This window comes from Oryx dammah, unplaced genomic scaffold (genome assembly GCF_014754425.2).
Source record: "Oryx dammah isolate SB20612 unplaced genomic scaffold, SCBI_Odam_1.1 HiC_scaffold_16, whole genome shotgun sequence".
Taxonomy (NCBI): domain Eukaryota; kingdom Metazoa; phylum Chordata; class Mammalia; order Artiodactyla; family Bovidae; genus Oryx; species Oryx dammah.
In genome coordinates, this window is record NW_024070200.1 from 58400618 (window position 1) to 58410355 (window position 9738).

The window sequence follows — 9738 nt, forward strand, 5'->3', positions numbered from 1 at the left end:
GGGGGGGGGGGCGGCTAAAGGCCGCTGCTTCTGCAGGAATAGAGCTCTCTTTTCAAACTCTCCCCGGCGAGTGAGTGCGGGCCTCGGTGGTGCCTGTCGTTAGAGCGGCGGAACTGCGAGGGGACACGCTGGTGACGCGGTGGCCCCCTTCTCCGTCCGCCCCCCGCCCCTCATGACCAGGAGAGGTTATTCCAGGTCTGCCCCCTCAGCAAGAGCCGAGAGAGAGAAAGTCGGCCTCCACAACCGCTGGTCTTCAATGAGTGGTGGGGGGGAGGGGGCGAGGCCACAGGAACAGACCTCGGTCGGTCGTCGCGCTCGTTAATGTAGGGGCTGCCGCTGGGGGGTCGCCCCGCGAGCCCCTCCCGAGTTGGGGTGGGGGGGTCGGGATGGTGGAGTGTGGGGACCGGTCGGCCATCCCCCCTGCAGGACTTGGGCACAGCTAACTTGCTTCTTCCGTGGCAAACTTGGAGGGAAGGGGGCTTTCCCTGATGGGGGGCTGCCTGGGGGCGCGCAGGGGCTGAGGGTGGGCTCTGGGCGTGGGGGCGGGCGTCGCAGGCCCTAGAAGCGCACGAGCCGGCGTGGACGGCGCCCCTGACAGGAGCCCTTCTGCAGTAGAGGGGATCTCTTATCGAACAGGTTTGAGAGCAGGGGAGGTCGTCCGTGGGACAGATCCGGCCGCCCATAGAGGGTCTCCTGAGGGCCTCTTCAGAGACTGGCTGGGGCCCGGGCTGAGCTCTCCGCCGACGCGGGGAATCGCCCCTGAACGTCCCACTGTAGCTCCAGCCCAGGCCTGGAGACCCTTAGCCTCAGCCTCCTGGGAGAGGAGCGAGGTTACTCTCTGAATTCCGGGCCTCGTCAAGATTTATTGAAGTTAGGTTTAAAAAACGTGCTTCAGATGATTTTTTCCCATTTTCTCAGATTTCAAAGGCTCCCTGCAGTGCGGCTGCCTAATTAATGGTGAAATTCAACTAAATCTAATTATGCAGTAATTTTAAAGCAGTTAGTGCTGGGCGTTGGTTTGTAATAGGACCCCAGTTTTTTAAAGTTTGCTTACTGTGTTGGTTTAGGAGAAAGCTATCTTTTGTATGGCAAAGAAAGAGGGGGAAATAGTTTTCCTGCGTGAAGGCCTGAGACCGCCCCCCACCCGCTCCATTTCCATCCCCACGTCTATCTATCTCCCTGCCCTTCTCGCTCGCTCTTTTTCCTTCTGCCAAGCTCAAGCTGAAAGGCTGAGCGAAGTGCTAACCCAGCCAGGAGACCCGGTTTCATAGCCAAAGGGGAAAGACCGAATTTTTCTCAAGGAGACACAAAGGGACTTGGTATCTGCCCTCCTGGACGCATCTGTAAATGCCCGAAAACAGGGAAGGGACTCTCATCTCCTCTAATAGAGAACAGATATCCTCTCTTTAACATCCATTGTCATTAAGGGGAAAAGCTGACTCTTGGAGTTATAAATCTTATCGTCTTTCTGATAACAGACTTGTAATAAGTTAGCGTCTTATTCAAAGTGAACTGTAAAACTGCCTCATTTAATATGGCATCTGCGTCATTAAAACTTTTCCATTTTTTCCCCCCTTGCGTCTTGCAGGCCTGGCATTCGGGCAAGCCCCGAGGTGCCTAGTGGGCCTCTGGGGTTGGACCAAGAGGGAGAGAGGTGTGAAAGATGGGCTGCCTGGTTTAGCCTCTGGATCTCAGTCTGGGGTTGAGAGACCCCTGAGGCAGAGAGGACGTGGGTGGGGGGGTTGCTGTGTCCCCCTTTCCCATTCCCCGGAGCAGCCCCCTCGAAATGACGTTCCTTGAAAGAAACATGCTTGTGATTAGCTAAGCAAACACATCTGCTTTCGGAGTTGGGCCTTCGTTAATTAGCTGAACAAAGGGCCGTTTTGCTTTTTACCTTTTGCTGGGGGAGAGTGTGTTATTTCAGGAGTGTCGCGGGCCCTCCTCTTTTCAATTGCAGCCACGACGTTAATTTTATTGGGATTACTGATGGGAAATGAGGTGGCGCAGGCTTCCGAGAGGAAAAGCTTGATCATTACCCCCTCTGGAACTATATTTTTCCACCCAACCTCCTGCTTGCGAGGAGGGGGTGGGGGGCGAACTGCGCAGCAAGTTCGGAGCAATTGGAATCAGGCTCGCCGTCCGCTGATATCGGGTGACAGAGCGTGTGTGGAAGCTGAACTCTGTAATTTGCGCTTCTGTTTCTTTATTAGGCCTGGACAACGAACTAATGAGCTTTGGCCCAGCACAATGTCACTTGTATTTATTTTCTTATGGCAACTTTGAGGTAGCAGAAGTGTTCCTCACCAAGAGCCGGGGAGGGCCAGCAACTCTGACCGAGGCTGCCCTCGGCCGGGGCTGGTGGCCGCGTCCCCGGGGAGCGAGGAGGCGCGCAGAACTGACGGAGCCGGGGACTGGGCCTTTAGGTGAGGCCCTGGGGCGCTCAGGAAGGGTTAGGCCCTTTGGAGGCCCAGGCATTCCCGCAGGCCAGCTCCCTGAGATCGAGGTCGAGGGCCGTGAGGCTAGCCTGGGGCAGGTCCCCAGGCGGGATGATGGTCAGAGGTGCAGAGGTTGCGTGGCTCCCTCCTGGCGCCGGACGGAGGAGGGCTCCACAGGCCGAGCAGGTCGGGCCAGAGACACCTTGGAGCGAGCGGGGCTCTCCCGCCCCGTGGCCAAGGCGCCGGTCTGCTTTGTGTCGAGGGAGGCCTGGCTCAGCTCTCTGGCTAACTGGTTGGGGGGTGGGTGGGGCGAAGGGGACGCTTTAAAGGCGCTTTCGGAATCTTCAAGTGCCGGGGCTTCCCTGCCGCCTCTCCCTGGCTTGCTCCAAGGAGTGTCAGTTGGAGAGGCCTGGGATACAGTCAAGGAGGAGTTGGGGGCTGGGGACCGCAGAGGGTCAGCGGAGGCAGCGCGCGAGCATCCCTTGCGCTGCGACTGAGAACACAAGCCCCCCAGGCGGAGAGGGGGGCGGGGTGCGGGGCGAACGGGAGCCCAGGGAACTGCGAGGCGAACGCGGGCTTCTCCGCCCCACAGCCGGAGGCTTCCCGCCTCGCTCCCCGCCAGGCAGCCCGGCTAATAACGCCCAGGCGCTGTGTCCCCGCCCGCCCCATCTCCCCTCGCCCCATCCCTCTGCTTTTTCTCCCCACTCCCCACCTCTTCCTTCCTTCCTGCAAACGGGTGTTAACGTGGGTCTTTATGTTCTGTCTATAACTAGGATGTAATCACGCGCCCCATGCCTCTCTCTAAAAGCATTTAATAAATGTCTATTAAAGCGCTACAAATGTAAGATGAATTTAGTGGCGCGGCTGCCTCCCTGAATCTGAACGGTAATGATGGATTTATCAACGGGGATTCGCCTTCAACACAGCAAGGGAGGTTTACTCAGCAAATACGTCGGCGAGCACCCACCCAAATAGAATCATTTGACCCCCTGAGGGCATTAGCCACCTCACCTCTTCCGCGGCCTGCTTGGGGGTGGGGGGGAGCCTAGGGTCGCCCGGGGCCAGCGCCACCCGAAGGACCAGAGGGGCACCGCCCCTCCCCTGGCCTCTTGCCTCTCCTCTAGGCCTTCGGGTCTCGATCTAACCTTTTGGACGAGTGGGGGACCCGGCTTGCAGGTTTGGGGAGTGGGTGATGGCAGTGTTGGAGCACACGATGAAGTGTGGGCTGTCTTGGTTTTGCCAGGTGACATCAGGGGGGCTAAAGCCCCCTTTCGCTCCTCTCAGTTTTGAAGAGATAGCAATTGTTCCTGCGAGTGGGCTCTCGAGTACCCAGCTTTTGAGCACATCTTAGGTCCTCAGATCCTTGCTGGGCCCTGGGCACCGTTCTAGGAGAGGCGGCTCCAGGACAGAGGCCTGGGCTGCCAGGCTCTCAGAGGGTCCCAGTGTGCCCAGAGCGGGTGCCCGGTGGGCCTACTGGGCCTGCTGTCCCCAGGCTCCCTAGAGCAGCCAAGCCGAAGCAGAGGCGGCTGTTTTCCGAGGTTAGGATGGAGCCCCTAAGGCGGAGGGCAAAACTTCCGAGCGTCTTCCCCTGGACAGATCCAGCTTCTCTCCCACCTGCCCTGGCAGAGCCCACCCGGCCATTTTAAAGTCTCTGTGCCAATGAGTTTTATAGAATTTGGTTTGGACTGTGATCATTAACGCGCACAAACCCCCACTGACCACCACCTCTTTCTTTTTGTCTTTTTATCTTTCTTCTGGAGAGAGGAGGAAAAGTGCTGGCCTGTTCCATCAAGCCCGGTTCGCATTTGCTCTGGCCTCTGATTTCTCTTTCTTCTTGGAAATTTCATTGAGATGTCTCTGTACTCCGCTTGTCAGTTATCTTTGTTCCTTTTAAATAAAGGGCTTTTAAATGGACTTATTGCTCCCAGCGTGGGTTCCTCTCTCTAAATGTTAGAAAATTGTGCCATCTACCCGCTATGCTGAGTACTGTCACACTCGGAGACCTCGGGGACCTCCGGGCCGGCTTCAATGCCGCCGTGTCAGGGGCCGCGGGCGGCTGGAGGAGGGGGCGGCTCACGTGGATTTTTGCAGATTTCCGCCGGCAGCCGGCCCGCGTGGCCACGCCAGGGCCCGGCCCGCCCCGCGCGCTGCCGCCGGCTTCATGGCGGCCGCGAACCCAGGACTGCGGCCGATCCCGGAGCACATCGCAGGCGTGGCCGGGGCTCTCCCCTTCTCCCTTCCCTCCTCCGAGATGCCCCGGGCCAGGAAGGGGAGCGCCAGGGCTGCCTGTGGACCCGAGCAGCCGCCGGGGGTGGGGGGGTCGGGGATGAAGGCGGACAATGAGGGGAGGCCGCCGGGGAGGGGCCGCGGGGGGAGTTGGCCACGCCGCTTTGGAGCGCTCCTGCCCGCCGCCAGCCCCCCTCTCTGCCTCGGGGAAGCCGGGCCCAGGCCTGCGGAGAGCCACGGCCGCCAACCGGCTTCCCCGCCTCGGTGAGCGAGAGGGGAGCTCGGGCCAGGCAGTTCGCTGGCAACTTTCAGCTCTGTTTTCCCCGGTAGAGATCCTTCTGTAGTCTTCTGGAAGGCCACTCACTACTTGCTTTGCTTCAGGGGAGTGTGGTTTAGCTGAACCGAGTTCGAACAAATCAGATGTCTGACGTGGGGTCTCCTCACCCCGACCCCTCCTCTGCAAAACCACAGGTTCTTTTTGAATTAGTTAAAATGGATTAGCAGTTTAGATTTTATTATGTGGCTACCCCTCTCAGATGCCTTTTTTTTTTTTTTTTTGCCTATTAAAAGTATTAGCTAAGATTTCCAAGTGTCAGCCGGGTATTTATGCTACTGGAGGTGGGGGGAATCTCCGATACGGTTTATGACTTTTATTACATGTTTCACACTGTTCGAGAAATGGAGTTTTAAACAACATACAATTAAATCTATATTGCTCTTTGGAGAAGGGCCAAGGAACTCGACAATCAATTAGTTTAGATATTTTGATACTTGTTGCTAAAATCAAGGTGTAAAACTACCACCCCAAGGTAGAGCTGCTTCTCCATTTTTCCTAAGGTCACGGAGCTACCACATAGGAAATGGCAGTTGCTTTTTCCCATCCCAGGCTGTTTTTCCTGATTACTCTGCACAGATTGGTCTTTTTAAAAAATTCAGACTCTTTTCTGTGTTTTTTCCTCCCTTTTCTCTCTCTTACTGCCATCTCACATCTCCTGCCTTGATCAGTTAGGTTTAGTTTTTTAAAAACACATTTAATTTGTATTATTTGAAAATGAATTGTCTGCTCACCCTTTCTCTTTATCCCTCTCTCCTTGCCTTGACACTAAGAAGGGAAGCCGGCATGTTTAATAACCACAGTAATATAGTGGTTTCCAGACAAAGACAAAATTCTCTTCTTTATAACCACAACAAGATGAGAATAGGGGACTCATCCTTTCTCTCTCTCACTCCCTCTCTCTCACTCACACTTCTGTCTCTTTCAATAAGCAGTTTAGGAAACAATCTGCATTTAACAGAAACTGCTTCCTTCTTAAAAATGACACCTTTTCCACCTCCCTGGCTCTCTCTGGGCCAATCCCCTTGACTGCCTGGTGGCAGTCTGCCTGTCCTTGGTCCTGGCAGGGGTTGGGGTGCCTATGGAGACCTGGAGCATCATGAGAAAGTGGGAGGTCCAGCTCACCTGTACCAGGCAGCTGAGGCAGGTCTGCTGACGAGTTCCAGAGGGGAGCTTGCTAATTTATTAGATAGTTCTTACTTCCCCTTAGCATCTTCTCCTTGCAGACACCCAAGGTTCTGGAAAGGAGACGGGTGTCTGAGGTTTTACGCCTGTCCACCCAGCCCACCCCACCACCGCCCACTTCCTCTTCTGCTTTCTAGGCTGGGCAGCTCTTGGCCAGCTTCATGACTGATTTGAAACCCCTGTGGCTCTTGGGATTGCACAGGCCAGTCCCTGAACAGCCATCTTTACCAGGATGGGGCATCCAGAACCTTCCTGCTTCTCTAAAAGAAAGGCTCTGAACCCAGGGAAGGGATGGGATGGGATGTCACTAGCCTCCCTCCAGAAGCCTTCCTCTTCCTCCTGTGGCGGAGAGGGACCTTTGCCTGGACTCAGCGATGTGGCCTTGCCGCGCCTGGGCCTCCGCTATCCACCCTGCCTTGTACCCACCCCCATGCCGCGGCCCTAATTGTGAGGAAGGTCTGGGAAGCATTTTCTCTGTGCTAATTTTATATTTCCCCTTTCCCCCTCACAACATTAAACATAATTTTGCGCTGTCAGTGTCACTAAGATTGCGGTTTGTTGACGTCTCTACTTGGAAACACGACCCCTCCGCCTCCAACGGGGAGTCCTCCCTGCGTAGCCTCTGGGAGGCCGCTTCTCCACCGAGGCTTTCAGGGTTTCTGGAACACCCTGAGAGAGAGAGAGAGAGAGACTGCAATAAAGGCCATAAGGGTCCCTACCAGAACCCCGCAATCATTTCAAATCCCCTCTCCCTGTGACAGCAGGAGCCAATGTGTTTTTGATGTGCGTTTGGTTGTTGGCTTGTTTGTTTAATAAAATCCCTGTGTGTGTGTGTGTGTTTTACTGTCTCAGTGTCTGTGACGTGTAACCACAGCCACTCCACTTTAAAAAATTCCCTTTGAATTTCTTTTCAGTTGGTCTGTTTTAGTCTGTCCTCTGCAACTTCTTTCTGTTCTCCATCCCTGCCCCCTCCCTCCCCAATATATTTCCTTGGCCTCAGCAATAATCCTCTGGCCCACCGGCCACGTTCCTGGAGATAAAAAATCCATTTATCTCTTATGTTGCTTCACCGAGGCCCAGTTATCCAGGGTTTTTGGCGACAGAAGGGAGCAAGAGAGAGGAAGACACTTCTTACTTTGCAGGCCCTGCTTCTTTCTTTCCTGTGCCAGCCTGGAGGGGCTTGGGACTTAAGCAGATGCACCTAGGGTCTGCAGGTTTACTCTTCATGCCTGGCTGTGGTTCTGGTGGCTTCTCCTCTGTTTTCCTTTTCTTTGAAGGAGCTGCTAGCTACTCTGCCCTCTCCACAGCAGTGTTTCCGCGCCTGTGTGCACCAAGGCTGGTGGGTTTCAGGGCGATTATCTCATTTCGCTGGTGCAGAGCGAAGCGGCTTGCAGCCCCTGGGTCAGGCATTCAGCAGAGGGCCCATGTCACAGACCCAACCCAAAGGTTAATTTTCTCTCATTAGCATGTCCATAGTTTGCTTCTAGCCCAGGAACTCGGGTCCTCAGTGTGTCACCTCCCGGCTCCCCTCTAAAAGTCTCTGGCACCTTGGCTGTCTCTTCTGGACCTTTCTTCACAACCTCACGTTCTGCCAGGGTCCTATTGGGTTCATGGACTCTAATCTCTGAAAACCCATCTCATCCGTTTTCAGACAGTTTGCCTATTTTCATCCTGGAGCCCCTATCTTCCATCCGCCCCTCCTTGCCCCCCCCTTTCCTCTATGCACCTCATTTACAAACGGATTCTGCTTTATTTGAATTAGTTCACTTCTCCTCTTTTTTGCTTTCTCCCCTCCCCTTATCCTTTCATTCAGGGCTAGTAAAAGCAAAAGATACAAAATGGCAAAGTTCAGCTGCCTGTGCTTGAGGGGAGCCAGCCACCCCAGCCACCTAGAAAGAAGTTGAAGGTTTGTAACAACAGAAGAAACAACAAAGAAAAGAGAATTGCATTTGCGGCTTAAGTGGGCGAGTGTGTTTGTGTGTCTATATCTGTGTGTGTTTTTCAGATTTCTTTGAACTGCTTTTGTGCTGACTCGACAGAGACATTTGCCGAAGCTAGTCACGGTATAGGAACTTTGAGTTAACCTCTTATATCAAATGAATCTTTTCATTTAGAGACCAATAAATCTCAATCTCTAGCTACCTTGTGTAGACCCAGCCTGAGCTCAATGAGACAAGACAGGGGCTTATAATAAAGACCAGATAAAGTTTGCCAAACTTTTTTTTTCTCTCCTCCCTCTCCATTTTTTTTTTAAAACTAGCCTGAAAAATTCCCCCATCTAACAAATAAAACTTCAGGGAAGTAGCAGCTTTTCCTCAGCAGAAGGTTGGGGATTTCTTTACCTTCTAGCAGCAAGCCTGTTGACTGAAGTGGTTTTCCAAGCTCAGACACTGAAATGATTTATAGTTTTTCAACAAGTCATTATTTTGGTGTGTTGTTTAGGTGGGGTTGAGACAATCTAATAATCAACGTAAGATGGGGGGAGGGGATTGTCAGTGACTGAGAGGAGAGTTAACATCAGAAACATGAAAGCTAGTCCGGTCTCCAGGGACAGAATTTGGGAAAGAGCCTGCACACGTCTGCTCCTGGGCTATAAAGAAATACATTGTTAACAACAACAAAACAGACAATGCCCTGAGCTCTGCCTTGATTCAGAGCTGAGCTACTTTCAAGATTTTTTAGCAGCACTGTTCATTTTGATGGGGTTTCTGGGCCATTTGAAATTCAACCTTTAGCCAGCCTGCTCATGGGGTATGGTTACAGAATTCATTTTCTGATTTACTATCCCTCCTCCTGTATTTTCTTTATTTCCTGATGGCCTCCCATGGGGCTAATCTTTTTTTTTTTTTCCCCCTTTTCTTTTATATTATCCAGTTTTGTTCTCCACACAAACGACTCAGTGTTTTTCCTGTTTCTAGTGATCACTCATTTGCTTCCTTTTTCTCTTTCCTTCCTTAAGAGGAAAATAAAAAGCATGGGAGGGGGATTTCCAAATCATTCCTAAGTGTTATTAATTACTGTTACAAGGCAGGCGATTCTTAACTAATAACAAAGTTGTAAATTACCCCTGACTTTCAAATATTTCTCATTTGTCAGCTCCGATTGATTTGATTAATATTCCATCCTTTGGAATAATTTTAGCCGCACTTACAATCAGCTCTACTCATGAAGCAGGAAGCAAATCATCACACTCTCACAGCACCTCGCCTCTCTGCTTTTACTTTTCAAGTGAAGTTTTGGTTTCCATCCTGAGGTCCATGATTCTGACTGGAGAGCAACACTGGAAAAGCTCATAGGCAGTTAAACTGCAGAAATGGAGTGGATGGGGGGGCGGTATCTGCGTATGTTCAGTGATTTATGTGTAATTTTGAAAACATTGTTGAGGAAATTAATTTTTTTGAGACAACCAAACAGCTTCATTTCCTAGTTCTCCTAAACATTTTCCCCCTCCAGATTCAGGCTGAAGGGATGGATTTCTATAGGATTCCTAAACACAGGACATTCACCCAGGCCAAGCCCAATTTCTCCTTATTTTCCTTTTCTCAGAAAGAACTGGTT